Source organism: Lichenostomus cassidix, chromosome 6, assembly GCF_008360975.1.
Source record: "Lichenostomus cassidix isolate B80296 chromosome 6, HeHo_3.0, whole genome shotgun sequence".
NCBI lineage: Eukaryota > Metazoa > Chordata > Aves > Passeriformes > Meliphagidae > Lichenostomus > Lichenostomus cassidix.
This window is the reverse complement of record NC_139487.1, coordinates 26,809,721-26,827,725: the sequence shown is the minus strand read 5'-3', so window position 1 is coordinate 26,827,725 and position 18,005 is coordinate 26,809,721. Positions and strand designations below refer to the sequence as shown.

Genomic DNA, 18,005 nt, shown 5'->3' with positions numbered 1-18,005 from the left:
CATACCATATTTGACACCTCCTTGTTTTATCCTGAGCCTGCAGCTAATCAGCAATTTCTGAACAGAAATGTTTCGGTATCAAAAACCTCAGGCTTGCAAAGGTAAATCCAAGCAGCAAAGCTATTTCTGAAGCATTTGGCTGAACAAATGGAAAGAACAAAAGTACTTTCAATGGAAATATGCCTTCTTTCCGTTGCACCAAATCATCAGGAGCTGTCTTTACAGCAAGTTACCACACATACATTGTCAGGCATCACAGCATCACAGCAATTCTTACTGGGATTTAAGTAGTATTAAAGCTTGTGTAGAATGAGAGGAGACATTAAGTGGAGAGTTCAATATTCTGTGAGGAATGAGGACACTGAGACACTCATGTAGGTACCTGATTGAAGAGTTCCAGTGCAAATGCAAACACAAGGTTAAGTGCAGCAAGAGCTGCAGGGACCTTGTGCCTCAGCAGCTGATGCCTGGGTCAGCTCATCAAAGACCAGCCTGGAACAGGCTGGGCCTGCAAGGGAGATAGCAGAGTGCTCAAGGAACTGCTGTACAAGGTCCTGGGGGGGCTGCAATCAGCCTCACTGCAAGGATTTCATTCCTATAATGACTGAGTTTGGCATAAAACAAGACATATCTTACAGGAAATATGTACATAATCTTCCTAATGGTGAGCAGTTATTTTAGACATATATATATATATATATATATATATACACACACATTATATATAAATGAATTTCACAGAAGTGGGAGAAATACAAGCCAACAGATTGGTTCAAATTCCAGATTTTGGGACTTGCTTGCCTCAGTTTATAGCTTACTCACTGAAGTTAAAAGGGAATTTTGCCCACATACACAGACTTCAGTAACAAGTTTTGACAGAGAGACCAGATGATCAGTCATGAGCAATCCAACATATCCTGCTCCTTCATTAGGCCAAAGAGTCCCACAGACAGTTTGTGAGGTTCCTTTTGTGACTGGAACACAGTCAGAGCAGAGATCTCCAAGGGTTTTCTGAGTGCAAGGCTCAGCAGCCCCTGGCCAGCTGCCCAGGCAGCAGATCCAGCCACACCACTGTTCTCCTGCCTCCCTTCCCCTCTGTGTGCCAGGGTGCCTGCAGGGTCAACAGCACTGAGACAGCTCCAGGTGTGCCTCAGCGAGCTCTGGCACCAGCAACCATCAACTACAGGGACAGCAAAGCCCACCAAAGCTCTCAGGTCAAAGTCATTCCGTTTGCTTCTGAGTCTTCTAAATTACAATAAGGCTTTGTTGTCAGATATCCAATTACACTAAAAGAATTAACAATTCCCTGGAAATTTAGTTAGGTGTTTCTCAAAAATATTCTAATGATATAAAACAAAAGGAGCTACAGAAGGTTAAAAAAGGCAGTGGTTCTGTGTGTCTACTGGCACTGTCCAAGACTGATTAGCCACCTAGTTTTCAGACCAAAAATATTCTTTACCACAAGAAGAATCTGCTCTGACAGCAAGGCCTTCCTTGGATTTTACTTAGGGGAATGAGCAGAGGTAACAGAAAACATCACTGTCACCAAAAATTATACATTCTGAGGCAGGAATAATTTTTTTTTAATAAAAAGCCTGTAGGAGAAAAACTGCACTCTCTTCAGCTTTCAAAACACCAAAGATGAAATAAAGGAGCTTTCCAACCACTCTTTCACAAATCTCATTGAATGAATTTTTTATAAACAGTTAGGGGGTTAATTTTGTTTGCATTTTCTGTTTTACATTTTTCTCAGAAATATGATAAAGGAGCAAAGTTGCTTACATGCCTTTTCAAAGAACTTTTGTTACATTTTGCCACTAAAAGTGCTCAAAAACTAATGATGGATCTGTAATCCACTATGGAATACACTCTGTTCTATATGTAACAGTTTTTGGGTATTAAAAAATGTAGGCTTGGAACTCTTATCTTCTGTGTGACTTGTACTATCCAGTAACAGCAGCTCCAGTTGTACCATATCTCCTGACATAGCTGTTTCCAGAGTCCCTTCCTGAAGCTACAGTAAATTACTAAATGCAGTGTGGCAATTTGGGGTAAGCAGAACCTTTCTCTTGTTACAGTTTAAAGATATTCCTAAGAAGGGATACCAAGCTTCATCTTCATGGCTGACGTTAAGGCCTGGGAGACCCCTGTAAGGAATTTTCTGTTTTCCTTCTCCCATTGTCCATACTTGGCTAGCTGCTCCTCATTTCTTACCAATAGCTGGCTACAAGCTTGGAAAATCATTCAACACCAATCATAAATCTGAAACAGACTCTCCTTGAAAGACCTAGATACTCTCAAACCCAAATCTCTGAACTCCACAGATCAGACCCTTTAAAACCTCTTTTTAGAAATTATTTGTCAATGACTAGTAAAACAGGCAATAAATTTTTAAAGCTATGTTATCTATAACTTTTACAGTCAGATGTAATACCTACTTCAGTTACCATAAAAAGTGTTGTAACAGATGTTTTGGGGTTTAATGAAGACAGTCAAGCGGATTTATTGCCTATTTCTTCTAGAGGTGACTGAGCAATTTTCAACAAATAACTTCCCCCAGTACAGTCTTTATTTTTGTGCCTATATTGAATAGCACATATTAGACTGCAGTTCTTTCTCTTAGAATGAACCACTTCAAGTCTTTACAGATCAGTCAAGCCAGCTGAGTCCTGGTTGTCTTTAGCCAGCAGTGTGGCACACTGTCACCTGTGACATGATCACTTGTGTCTGAGCTAAAGGGGTGTAACTTCGAGAACACTTAGCATTGTTTCAACTTTGTTCATGGTGCAGCTCTGTCTTTGAAATTATTTTCCCATTTTCTGCACCTTTCAGAAATACGGACTCAATTCCCACACAGCTAAAGTTTAAGCAGAATTGAATTTTGATGCCACAAGGATAAGAATTCTGGTCAAGGCCATCTGCTTCTGCCACAGGAAATAAATATGAAGGGACAAACCCCAGGTGAAGTCCCAGTGGTTCACTCAGGTGAGAAGATCCTATTATTCCTGATGTCAGTTGGGAAGAAAATAGAAGATATGAGGGATTCTCCTACCCTGCCCCAAGCAACAGCTGCCTTTCCCAAATCCCACCCCTTCTCATGGGGCAGTGGCAATGCTGGCAAGCCTCAAAGAGCAGCCAAATTCATTGTTAGAACTAAAGCTGATGTTACACTTGCAGTCCTTTGTCCTAGAGCTGGTTTTGCTATTGCCTTGGGCCATCCTGCCTTTAATCCCATGCATGTTAGAAGTGTGCAGGATATGCCTGTGGAAGGATCAAGTGTCATAGTTCAGAAATACCTGCAAAAGATTTCAAGTGACCACAATAAGCATAAGTAACAAACCAGTTCAGTTGTTACGTCGTATAAGACATCCACTCACTGAGGCTGAAGAGCCAAGCTAACTTGGAAAAGAGAAGAAATGCATCCCAATGGAGATTCCCATGGGTGTGTCAAGCTCTACTACCCATGACAGGGCAGAAGTAACCCTAGGACTAGATCTGGTTCATGCTCTCTGTGCTTACACTGTGCTGGTCACAGATCAGGTCTAAACACACGTGGCCCTGGAAAGCTCTTTTATGCACAAGTTCTGAGCTTAATGTGGCTGAGGGTCAAGCCAGGCAAAAGTTCACATGGTTATTGATGGTTACAAAGTTATGCTTTCAAATCTCTGTGAACAAAAAGAGAGCAAGTTTTTCTCATAGCAAACTTCTGTGAACTAAAGAAAGCTGCAAAGTGTCTAATAAATTTAATAAATTTAATAAATTAGAACAGTAAAATATTATTAAATACAGTGATTTATTCATCCTACTGAAAAATTTAAGTTCATCAAAATACTCACAGAACTAATTCTTTCTGTTTTCTATTTTAAGCAAATGGTCTGAGTTTCTACAAAAGCATCAAACAACTACTGTTTACTATCAATGACAACAAATATAATTAACTTCAAATGTTCGCATGCAAGATACAGAGCGAAGAAGTTCCAGGGAATTTGCTGCAACCAGTTCAAATGAGGTAGATGGGGAGGAACACATAGCTCCTATGATTCAGTAAGCCAGTGACAATAGAGACTGTGATATTAGAAGTACTCAGCAACATTGTTGTACAAGAAAGGTCTCACTGTAGCACACTGCATTAACAGCAGCAAACCCTTGAGAGTTTTCCAGGCCTTGTCAGACCAGACTGCTTTGATGAATGATATAAACAGAAGATGAAATAATCACTCACTGGTTTACAAGCACTGAAGTGCAGCTATTAAAGATTTCTAGTCTGCATTATGACAGTGGAACAGTCATGCTTGGCAAACAGGCCAGTATCTGAGCTTCTGGTTGTCAGACATCCTGAATTCTTATCTTCATTTTATATTTCTCAGGCTTACAACTCCAAAGGCAGAGGGTTCTCCTCCTTCATATTGTATTTCCCTACAGAAAACAACGAGACTGGCAAACTCAAGGGTGTTGTTCCTCTGCTTGCCAGCGCTTAGATAAAGGCTTATCGTTCAAGAACGCCAGCCAATTTTTCCAGTCTTTGTAGTCAGCTAATGATAAGAGAAATCCTCAGTACTACAAAAAAAGAGATTTAACAGACAATTTTAAGGAAAATAAACATAAGCATGAGGCTAATGACAATGAGCATACTGTCATTCTGTAGTTGGACTCAATGATCTTAAAGACCTTTTCCAACCTAAATCCTTCCACAATTCCGTACTTATATTCCATGCCAGAGGGACAAAGCTGGAAAGATCATTGGGGTCACTGATTCCAATTCTCTGCAAACACAGGAAAATGTAATAAAGGAGTCATGGGTCCTGGGAACACCGAGAATTATTTCTTAAATCTTCCATGACTAATTTCAACCTGTGGGTCTCACAGAACAATCCAGGCAATTAAAAACAAACCAAAAACCAACAACATCACCAGGTCTGTTTTCAGTAGATTTAAATGATCAGTGCAGTCAGGAACTTTTCCAGAGTTACAGAAATGGAAAAAGCTTGAAAACAACTGGCCTACAGCCAGCCCAAAGTGTACAGTAAGAGGCCAAAGGCCAAAACCATAACGGAAGAGGAAAGCAGATGAAATTCACGCTGTTGTGCTGACCCCCAACAATATCAAGAAATGTTCTATGTCAAATAGTTCAGAAAACCCTGAGAAATGGATCACAACCCACAGAGCACAGAGAGTGAAAATTAAATAAGTAGCAGTTGCCCACTTATCTCACCAGGGAGAAAAATTTCTTCACGAGTCCACATCTTGTTTAACCCACTTCTGATTAAAGCAAGCACCATGGAGTGATAACAGAATTCACTGAGAGGTGCACCTGACTAATTTACCAAAGATCTCATCACTTTCTCTGGTTCTTCACTGATCAAAGGATGCCAGCAGTGAGAAGGCAGGGAAAGAAAATACAGAATGAAGCAAAAGACTACCATGCACCTTAAGCTTTGTCTCTTGTGTCAGAAGGAGGCATGAACTATATGATAACACTTTGTGAGCACTGGCAAGAGAAACTCCAATCCCAAGGAGACACATAGAGGTCACAGAGTTTTGTCTTCTTTTATTGTCTTGTACAGATCAGAGTTTGGAAAACATATTGGGACTCCCATTTCTTCTCACCTGACTATTTTCATTCACCAGCAACCAGGGTTAGAGCCAAACTTCCACAATTTAAAACTTAATCCTGGATCAGCATCCACAAAATCAATGGACCTTTCTCTGTATCAAGATAACTAGTAGTCTCAACAAGTTTACTTTCTATATAATTGCTTTTCTATAGAAAAAGAGATAAATTTTTTTCCTGTAAAATCTCATCAAAAAGAGAATATAATTATGGGGAGAATGGCATAATCCCTTTTTAAGCCAATATATCCATCCATGAGACAACCATCAATACACTTTAGAACATTTCAAGCAATTTTATCAGCATTTAGGAAGGAAAAAGAATGCCTTGAGGCCAGTCCTGTCAGCAAATATTTCCCATCATTAACTTAGATCTCAATATTATTTCAGATTACTGCACTGTAGGCACAATTTTCTAAACCAGTGCTTTATTACATTGATGGGCACACTTTTCCCGCATGAACCATTATTTGCAAATATGGCTACCTGGAAAGAAAGGTAATTATTAATCTTTTGGAAAGAACACAGGCACACTTTGTGTTAACAACCTCTCATAAAGAAACTCACAGAACTTTGTAAAATTAGATTTATGAGACCAAGATCAAACTACATCTTCATCTGTCTCTTTTTAAGATTTCATAAAGAAAATGATTTTGTAATACCTGTTAGAAAACTTTCTGACCAAAAGCTAAAATAACTTGACTCTTTTTTTTAATACATATAATCTCAGCAGAAATATTAAAAAACAACCAACAAACAATTGAAAATTCACATATATACTGATCTTTTTTAAGGAGCAATTTCATTTTCCCTCATGCATGTCTGTGCGAGCTTTAGACCAGCTTGCTCAGATAGGTTCCATCTTATCAACAGTATTATAAGTTTTTCTTCAATTCTCAAGCTATTTATTAACATTGTAATAACATGCTAAATCTTGAAAATACCTCTTAAAATTCTCAGCTTCAAAGTGCATTTTACAAAGGCCCTAGGATATATGACTATTTCCCAGTCAATGTGATAATCTGACAAGATATTTGCATATTATACATTCAAAGTAGCCCTAAAGAGACTGAGATATGACAGGACTTTCTAAATGCATACATTTATTTGTATTTCCTAAGTCTGAAAGATAAATGGCATATAGATGTGAGCCTTCAATTCACCTTAAGGCACTTTTCAGGGGCACTGGAGCCAGAAGAAACTTTCCAACTGTTGCTGGGCTGTTCTGCACTCAGATAAACTGCTTCTATTTCTTCTTCAACCTCAGACAGTGCAATCTTACCTTATTAGTTCCCCCAATTATCCCAGACAGTGAACTGAGCCATCCAGGCCAACACCTTTTCCGCCTGTCCCTTGATCATATTGTGACTCAGTTTAAGTTGAATTTAGCCAGGTAAAGTGTTGTGGGTATGTAAGATACATATTTTTCTCCAGGGCCTTGTTCCGTAGCTCTCTGGGCTCATGTGCTGCATTTCACAGTGTACAAATTTTACAGTTAACTTGCACTCCATGCACAGGTTTTGTACAGAGGTAAACACCCCTGGGCAATTTAGCAATGCTATTTCTGGAGGGAAAGGAAAAAAAAAAGAAAGAAACCCAACTTTCTACATTATAAGTCTGGCACAAGTTACAGACTGCAAGCTTTTCTTCCCTGCAAGCCCAAAAGAACAGCAGCATTTTAAAGCACATTCTCTCTTTTTACAAACACAAGAGATCTAAAAGAATTTTCTTCCCTATTAATTACCCCATGTCACAGCTTATTCATTTATTTTTCTGAGAAAATATATTTCAGAAGCAAAACTCCACACACATCCTGCTCCAAGCCTTCTTCTTACAGCATCCTTTAGCAGATGTGCCACTTCCACTGACTCAGTGCAACCACCCACAACTTCTCAAGGCAAGACTCAAGACTCCAGATGACAAACAGTCTCCCTGCAGGCCAGCAACAACAAAGACCAGTTATCAGGATTACCAAAATCCAGTTTAGAGCCCCAGGGCCACCGTGAATGCAGGACATGAACTCCCATCTTTGATCAACAAGGTATTTCTTGCATACCCACCAAGTACTCTGCTTCATGTTGAGCTGCCCAAAGTGCAACATCTCTTTGAAGATAATTAACACAAGAAACAAAATACAAATACATTGAAATTATGATGAAGCACAATCTACCTCAAGTTCACAGACATTTTATGGAGTGTTTTTGACCAAACTACCATTTTAGTCTGAATGCATTTAACTACTAGCATTGTCAGAATGCCCTACAACAAATACAAGTGACCACTGTTACAATTTTTTCTTCACATTCATTATATTTTGCCGTTCTTTAGAGCTGCTGTGATGCCCTGAAGAAGTGCCTCTGGCTTCTTGTCCGTGTATGTTCTCCATTTCCTTATAATGTCAGTGATATGCAGCTTTAAAGGTTAAAATCTAAAAGTTGATTAAAAAGAGAGGAAGATTACCCTTCATATCAGTGAAAGCAGGATGAGAGACTTAATTCTGTAATGCAAGGCTCACTGCAGCAGGTAACATGAGGAAGCTACATCAAACTCAAAGGTTTCCCCTGTTGGTCACTGAAAGGCAGTAAGTCTTCCAGAGACATTTTTCATTTCCATAATGCAATTCCACTTTTTGCAACGTAAAGGAAAAAGACAAAACCTTAGTTTTTTCACGTAGATATAGTAAGCATTCACAAACCTGAGAATATACTCTGACAAAGCATCTGTGCACTGCTGCCAACAGATGTCATCACGATGATTAAAATGCAGTGGAAATAAAATAATCCAGTAAATCATAAAAAGCATGTTCATAAAATCTACTGCATTGAGCGGTGGCAGGAAAGAGGGAAGTATGGGTGGAACACCATGCTGTCAAGCAAGAGAAGACAGATAAAAAAGACATCAGAATTTGGAGAGAAAATTTACATTTACAAACCTCACCAGGAGGTAGAACGATAGACCTGCTGTTCCTACAAAATGGGGCATGGCTAGAAGTAATGAAGTCTCTCTGAAAAGTGCAACCACAGAGAGGAAAGTCTCCTCAGCTAGATGCTTTTGAGAAACTGCAGTTTTAGTTAAGAACCCCAGGTATAAAGATACCAGCTACAACTCCACAGTCCCTGACTTGGCAATAAGACACTAAGAAAAAACCAAATGGATAACAGAGAGTAACCCTTCCTGAGACAAATACTGGGTTACTGAAAAAAAGCCTACTTAGAGACAGTAAAATGCCTTTTGAGAACTAGGCTTGTAGATTTGATTCTAGAAGAATCAGGTATCAATAATTACGTTGCCCAGATGACAGAGTTTCATCTGACATTACATTATATTTTTAAACAGCAGTGTGAAAGGAAAGAGGACACACCATGGTCACAAAAATGTAAACTGCCCTCAACACATAACAAGGCATTAAGCCTTTAGAAGGTGGATTTTTAAGGGAGGGAGAGAAAAAAAAAAAAAAAGCTAGGTAGTGATGAAACATGACATTACTTTTCATGTGGACTATTCAAAGCTTTAACCCAGATACGGGCACTCCTACATCAAGCTGTCCTGGGCAAGTGGCTTTCTACAAGCCTCTCAACTTCTGCTAGACAGTATCTTTCTCCATCCTGTCTTGTGACCAAAAATTCCTTTTCTCCTCTTGGAAAGTGAAATGCCTTGGACAGGCTGATTATTTGCAAAATGATTACTTGCCTAAGATGTGGCACCCCTGCCCTTCTCCAGCCTCTAAAAATCCAGACCCATACTGTGCAAACAGAACAGGAACAAGCTTTTTCTCTTTCTGTTTGGGTAACTAAGTCCTATCTATATCAAAAACACTGTAACTTCCACAGTAACTGAAGAACTTCAGGACAAAAGCAAGCTGAAAGGAAAGAAAAGAAAAATAAAGTTTCAGTAAAAATAAACTTAAAGCAGATAATTGGGTTGCTCCCTTTCATATCTTTTTTGCACTTCAACATCCTAGCCCTCTATGGTTTGACCCTTGCAGACATCACATCCTAAGTTCCTTTTCTCTAAGAGTCTCAGATAACTGTTCTCATTCCAAAAATACTCTCAGGTAGGATAGAAAATGGGCAAATCATCAGTCTTTCCAACTAAAATGCAGCTAATATTTCACACAAGACAACACTCAATTTACACCAGAGCTTTCCTTGGAGTTCTAAAGCATTTTATAAATTAATGTAAAATTAAGCCAAGGGTTTGCAAATGCACAAAGACACTGAGAGGCTCTGTCTCCCATAAGCCAACTCCTCCTTCCACCATCCCAAGTTTTGCCTTTATATAGGAGCAGAGAGGTTAGGAAGACAAAGGGCTATGGAAATGCTCTAGATCATTACACAGTTTCCCTACTGAAAGTATTATCAAGCAGCAAATAATTGGTGTTTCCTAAATATCATGTAGTGGTATAAAATAGGGTCATTTACCCACTGACAGAGACAATTCTCATTAACTTTGCAAACATACAGTTCTATGGAAAATCCTTTTATTTGATTTCTAAATAAGAACAAACCAGATTGTCAATGAGATTTTGAGGATATTGAAAGCATTCCATCAGCAGTGTTACTAGTTAATATCTCTAAGACTCAGATAAGTAAATTAAAAAGCAGAGGATTAAATGACTAGACTGAGAAATAGGATACTTAATGAGACCTTGGCCCCACTGGGAGTTTTTGGTTTGAGATTGGTGTGTTTATATGAGAGAAATTAATTTCTTAGATATGATTCTGTTGACTATATGGGGGAAAATTGTTTTCTTACTGTCCTTTTACTCCCCCTATGAAAGGTTGCTAAGGGAATAGTTCTCAGTAAGGTCAAGCAGTAGAAACCCTGCTGTGTGTTTTAATGCAGCCAAACAACACTTGAAATTAATGCCTCTTGGTTCTTTCTACCTTTAAGGACTGCCTGTTAGTGCTTTCCAGTATTCTTACTGCATAACTGAATATGTAATAGGCAGAAGGGAAAAAATGGACAGGCACAACAGGGTCAGAAGAAAGGAACTTCACAAAAGCTGTGCTAGTACAGACAGCCTCTTCCTGATAAGAAAAACCTTTCAGGCTATAAAAAGCACTCCAAACCCACAAACCTGAACACTTTTTCAAACACAGCAATCAAGTCTCCAAATTATAATTAAATGCAAGCTATTAGGAAAAACATTAAAAGAAAGCCTTTCAACATAGTTCTCATTTCAGATATTTATTGCCTTAAAGTTATGTAAATGAAAAGGAAAGCTGGCATATTAGCATATCACTATTATCTGCCTTTGAAATTATTACAGATCTACATATAATATAAAACGAGGTTCTCAAAATGTTGTATACTATTTAACAATCTCACTTCAATTTCTTGACAAGAATCCTAGTAAGAAAAGAGCTACACTAAGGATCAGCATCAGCTGCTCCCTTTCCTCACTGAAGAGTGAAATGGAAAGGATTCTCAGGATGACACAGAGGACTTCAGCCTCAGAGCTGACATGGTTCTGTGTAAGGAAGTCTGTAGGACTTGTTATGTGCCCTGTGCATAAAACGTGTCATTCCTCGGTCTGAAACTCAACTACTTCCAACAGGTTTCCAAGTGGAAAGGACCACACAGCATTCCCGTGTGTAAGAAAAATTACTGCAAGTAGTACTACATTAAAAAAAAAAAAAAGTAAAGATGTGAAATTGAACATGTAAATCATTTTTCAAAATTATCAACTCAAAAAACTGAAAATTATGGAAAAATCTCTTGCCAAGAAAAAAAAAAAAGAAAGAGCTCCGTGAACCAATTTCATTCCAGCAGGGCACTTTGCACTTTCAGAAAAACACAGACATTTTCAGGTTTAAAAAAAAAAAGTTAAATTTCCTACAATCATAAGACTCACAAAGCAGCATGATTCCAATAATCTGAGTAATATTTTTTTTCTGAGGGGCAAGTTGAAAAAACACCTCTAAGCATGAGATGACAGAGACAAAGACACAGCAGGAAATCCCCTCAGAGGAAATTTATTATGAAGAAAAGTATGAGAAACATTTTGATCTTTGCCTAAAAAAAGACTTTGACTATGGTTGCTCTGAAATGACAAAAAAAGTAAATCTGAAGTAACTGTTTCAACTATAGTCTTGGTGTGCTGTAGTCTTACAGTCAGGCGCTATTATAGCTGTATAACTTGGCTTTGAGGCTTTGTTTTGTTTTCCTTCCAGTAAACAACTGTGGTGAGTTACAAACACTTTCAATAAACACGATGACATCTCCTCTGTTCAAAGAATGTGTAGCTTTAAATACTTGCATTGCATGGCTCAACCTTAGTATGATAAATCACATCAAAATATTAAACTCATCTCATTCAGCAAGTATGAAAATGTAATTTAAAATGTAATACTTAGATAGTCAATCCCCTAATCATCTGTAGCTGGAAGATTCTGAACACAGAAAGGCTCAAGGCATATTCCCTGCTGGACACATTACAGTAAGTCTAGCAATTAAATTATTTGTATGGGGTATATGGGCATGCATGCATATGCATATATCCAGATTGCATTTCACAGTTCAGGATCCTTTTCTTGAGCCATTATTTTAACTAGATCAGGCTGAGGCGGTTTTGTATACTCATTTTACTTTTACAGATCCTCCTCCACATTAATGACTGAGAACAGCTGCCACAGACAAACAAAGCACTCAGAAAAGTATTTTCTTTTTAAAATAAATAAATAAGAGAAACACAAAGAAAATCTTTAACCCTGAAACACGTTCGCTGACATTTTTATGAACGCTGCTTATTTCTGATTTTTTGGGATAATTTCTAGCATACCAGTTAATGATGTAGCATATTTTCTATAATGAAATCCCAGAATAAGAAACCCAACTGCAGTTCCTTGCTAAATGAGCAGGATCAGCAGCAAGATCAGTAGGAAAGACCATTAGATACTGAAAAAGAACTGTAGCCTAACCTGCAGCTAATTTTCTGTATGAGACCCTTAAAATACACGGGTCACCCACACCTAACGTGGAAATGAAGGTATTAGCAAGTCTGCAATTACGAGAAAGAAGAAATGCACTTAACCTGCTATGCAGATGGAGGAAGTCAAAACAAAAAACCAAAACCTTTCAAAGTAAGTCTTTTAACTCCAAAGCATGAAAATAACAATGCATACCCTGTCCTCCTACCACAATCAGGGACTGAGATGCCTCTCGTGGCCTCCTTTCCACTCCCAGCCTCTGTCAAGCTGAGGCAGGACTCTGTGCTCTAATCAGACTCCCATCCACACTGCTGGTGCTTCCACAGAAAGCCTCTTACTCCCTTGGGGTGCAAAGCTGTGACCCCAAAACAGCACATCCTTGTTCCCCTGAGTGCCCACAGCACCCGATGTGTGACACTGTCTCACACTGAGCCTGAACTGATGGGAGCCTCTGCAAAAGCAGAGCACGTGCCTGGGGTGAAACTAAACCCAGTACAGCCTGTAAAACATCCAAACTGTACCAGGGATGTGCTGGATTGTGACTGCCTCCCTAAAGTACCAATTATTTTGCACCTGCAGTTAAACTGTGACCAGAAGTGAACAGCTGTTGGCTACCAAGTAACAAATAGCAAGTGGGATGAACCACCAAAACAAAAGTGGATATGGATATTAGCCCATAGTCTGTAGCCTGCCTTCATCCTCAGAACCAAAGGGACTCCTTCATGGGCTATCGACTCCTTTCCTTCCTACTGCAGATCCCTGCTTTCAACATAACAAAAACAGAAGAATAGTACGACATGAACATTTTAATTTGCTGTTTTCTTTAGCTCTGCAAACATTCTTGTTTATAATACACCAAGACATACTACAGAGCACACAAACACATGCACAATGAGGTGACAGTGCCACAGATGTCTTCATTGTGGTAGTGCTTAACAAGTCACGGTTTGATGTCAGAGGGCCCAAAGAGGTTAAAACTGTTAAACCCATTCACCCCACTGAGCAACAGCTTTTAAATGCAGAGAATTAGTAGAAAAAAGGTGTAGTTGCACAGCAAGGCCTCTCTGACCATGGGTGGGAACCCCTACCTTCACTTTCTGATTGGCTTTTAAAAAGTGTTGAAAGCTGAGATTATACCTAGGGAAAAAAAGTATGTAACAATATGTGGTTTCCAGAGAGTTCAGAGTGCACCTGTCAAAACTTCCAAACAAGACCTTGCACCCTGATGAAAACAGTGTGAAATGTGTTCAAGCAAACCATGGAAGAAGAGCAGATAAAGGTAAAGTTACCTGACAGTGAAAGACTCAAGAGAAAACACTGGAGAAAAACTGACAGTACATCGATATAAACCAATCCTTTGCATTTCGGGCAGATGAGATTTTTTTTTTAATGCTTTACTTTAAAAATCCAGGTACAGCCTATAGTTTCTACCTATGCACCCAGTTCCCCAAGCCACTGCAGTCAAATCAATAAAGCCTTGTTTCTTGGGGTTGTTTTTTTTAAACAAAAAGCAAACAAGCAAACGAAAAAAAACCCCACAAAAAACCCCCCACCAAACCTAGTAATTTGTACATGTAATATTTCATGGCTAAATGTAAATAGCAATAGAGCTGCTGAGTCTGGTTCTCCAGGCTGGCATTTCATCTTATTTGATCAGCTCATACCTTCTCAACAAATAAAAATGTTAGAAAGCAACTGTAGTTGTAACATTAAATTTATGTGCTGAGACAAGACAGATCAAGAACCACATGCTGATCCCCTTTCCCTGAGATCCAGAAATATGATATGTGGGAATGGTTCAAAGCTGTGCCAGGGGAAGTTTAGACTGGACATGAGGAAGCATTTCTTTGCTGCAAGGGTGGTCAAACACTGAGACAGCCTTTCTACAGAGGTGCTTGATGCCACAAGCCTGTCAGTGTTTCAGGCACCTGGACACTGCTCTTAAAAACATGTCTAAACGTTTGGTCAGCCCTGAATTACTCGGGCAGCTGGACTAGATATTGTTGCAGATCACTTCCAACTGAAATAGTCTATTCTGCCTATTCTATTTTATGTCAAGTACACATCATTACCAAGTGCTACAAACTATGATAACAGATCACATTCACTCAGTGGTATACAGCACAGGCACTCAAAAACTCAGCAGCTCCAAGTTGCTCTGAAACCACAGCAGTGTGTATGGGACTGACAATAAACCCATTTATGGAACACCATTCTTGCTCTCAAATCACATTCTGAATTTCCAAATTTGTTCTGGTTTCCAGAACTGACAGCATTTTAACATCAACAAGCACACATACAAGGCTGCCCAAATTAGAAACAATTCATTTGAAATTGCTATGCAGAGAGAACAGCAAGTTTCAGCTCCAGGAAAGCTCCACAACCATTTAAGCATCATCCACTGACAAAGAGGGGTTTTAAGTTTTCCAGTTCCTGAGTCACAGGCTCCTTTGGAGCCCTTCTCCTAAAGGCACTACAAATGTTAAGTATTAGCTAACTATGACCCCTTTGAAAGCAACGTTTTACAAACTTACAGGTTAGTTTTGTTTGGGGCTTTTTAGTTTAAACATGCCACCACATTTTCAAGCCCTGTTTGCCACCCATATGTCATGCACACAGTCCCATCTCAACACCCATGACAGGCTCAGAAATCTCAACTTGAACTGAAAGCTTAAAAGTTTCTCATAGCTTTGAGCTTATTTGAATCCTCGTATCAGGAAAAAGTTACTACAGTACTAGTTTAAATACACACCACACACACAAGCACTTCTTATCTCACACTGCGGTCACTTAACTGAAACTGAGCACATAACTCCTCTGGAAGCAAGGATATAGTTTAACTTCACATTTGTGGTTTGAGCTCATTTCTCTAAATCATATGAAAAGAACAATGGTTCCCCATGTATATTTCCTCCCAAAACAGTCAACTGAGTGAGCAAACAATTTTTCCCTCAAGTAATTGCCATATACATAAAAGCAATATTCTACAAAATGCAAAAACTGCTTGCAAGGGCAGACAACACAGTCCTATTTTATGCATACACCAGGGTCTGTTTGTTCTTTACTGTTTCATCCCTTGCCACTGGAGTTCCTTGCACCTATTTGCCACACTTTGTTATAGAATGAGTTTGATGGAGCCAAAACAACCTCATTACTTATCAGCACAACGGGATCTTGTTTATGCAATATACATTGAAATGAAAGACAAAGAAGGAAACAAAATTTATACTTTTTGTTAATTGCAGTTATCTGGCACCTCATACAACCATTACATGAGTGTCCACCAAGTCTTTGAAGAAAAAGTATCTCTGAACTTTATTTACCTACTTCAGTCACCAGAAACTACCACAATAGTTACCTTATCCACAGCAGTCCCTAGAGCATTTTTTTCCCCTTAAAATCTTACAACATTTCTCAGCACTTCCCAGGACTGAGAACTACTGTGTATGAAAAGCAAGGTATCTTCTGTTTGGCCTTTAGTTCTGTGAATGCACTGCTCCTCCAAGAAAACCCTGCTGGTACTACTGTTCTGTGCTTCCTACCTATGTGCAGATGTCCCCCAACTGCAAAGTATATGCCAAGACAAACACATGCTAAAAACTATCTCCACCAGTAATGAAAGTCTTGTTGTTATGTAATAGACATTGGTACGGGGAAAGATGACTTGCCATGATTTTACCAGCACAGTATCACTGAAATGAAGGACCCTGTTTGCAGTACTCTTTTAAGAGGACTTGAGGAATAATTTACAATGTCTTCTTACAAAACTGGGCAAAAGACACTTCAAATAAAAACAGTATTTATGACTGGTTTGCTTGCATGAACTCTTCTGGTGGTGATATCACAAGGGTCTACTTTTACTCCACACTGGTCTTTACTTGTAAAAAAGTTCCATCCCTGGGAAGCTAAGGCTTGCAACATCGATTTCCATGGCACTGCTTGGAAAGATGCTGCAGAAGAATAATGTGGATGTCAGGGCATTTTATGTGCGGCAGCAAGATTCGGTGTGCAGTCTGGGCAGCGGATTTGCTCCAGGTTATTTTGACTACTACATGCAGTATTTTACCAAAATGAGCAGGACATCCAGACAGTGAGGAACAATAAGATTTTGAATAGTCAGAACACCAAGGAACACTGAGCAACAAGTCAACCCTCAGTGAGAACAGACCAGCAACTTGTACATCCCACGGATTACTCTGTCCACATGGATAACAATTTCAAAAGTATAAAAATTAAATCTTAAATTAAAAAAAAAAAAAAAGACCTGACCTGAACCAACAAAGCAAGCCAGGAAATTGAGTAAAGTGAGACACTTTTCTTAGGCCTCCCATCGTGGCAAGTTTTTACTTGCAGAAACGGTCATTGTGCAGTCCTCCCAAATGAAGACACCTCGATGTGCATTAATGAAGCAGCGATAGATAAGAAGTTCTTTTTGGAATTACGAACATTAGTCAACCATTCCCGTAATTCTCCAGCATGGTATCAGTTCATCAAAGACCAATTCTAACTGCAATAGGCATATGAGCCCTGAAAGAGTATCTTGAAAGGGACAGTAGAAAACATCTTTATTTACATATATTCAGGTAGCACAAAGCTCCTGCACCAAAAAGGCTGAAAAGCTGACCAGGCTCTTTTCTGTGGATGCAGCATAAAATTTCAACAGAGAATTTATTTTCATAGTAGTCTTCACAAATGCAATCCCAATCTTCAAGTTTAGGAAATAACTCGATTAAAAAAAATATTACTAGACCAAGAAGAATCCTCCACTTGGTCATGCTTTCCTGCTTGTAACAAAACTGAGCAAAGGGATCCCATCCACCAGACTGTCAACTCAGATCCCTGGGCATTCAAAATAGTTTCATACAGTTTTACTTCTGAGAAGAGACATTGTTGAAAGTAATTGTTCAGCCAGCCAACTACTGTCACTTCCATGAATATGAATAAGCTCCAATATAGGACACCGAGTTTTTGCAAATGTAAGAAGATCCAATTGTTCGGTTATTCTCTGCCAATAAATCAACCCGCCATTATTTAGGGATTTTTGTTTTCCTCTGTCTGAATAGGTGGGTGGAGTTTTTTTTTAAAGTCCCCTTCTTCCCATTTTCATAGATTTTTTTTCACATCGCTTTGCTAAGTTTTCAGGGTAGCAGAAGGAATCCTACTGTCAATGGGATGAGGCCCTTGAAAATATATATATTGCTGTTTCTCCTGATAATATTAACTAGCACCTACTCTGAGGAAAAGAGAGAGCAGAAGAAATTGTTCAGAGTTCATGAAAATTAACATTTGGTATAATTTTGTAGCCATAATTTGCATGTACACAACTTAGACATAAATACATATGGATTAATGCAAATTTTCATACAGGCAAAGATTCGCTGTGCTCTGTAAAACTAAGGGTAAGGCTGGTGATGAATCATTTTTTTAAATATTCTAGTCTGGGTATATAAATAGCTCTGTTTC

The 18,005-nt window shown here is 38.9% G+C and overlaps 1 protein-coding gene across 11 annotated transcripts in view; it reads right to left on the bottom strand.

Annotated features, from left to right (window-relative positions):
- GRID1 (glutamate ionotropic receptor delta type subunit 1) overlaps positions 1 to 18,005 on the bottom strand; it is a 538,463-nt gene that overhangs the window by 460,777 nt on the left and 59,681 nt on the right. The gene's annotated exons all lie outside the window — the stretch shown is intronic.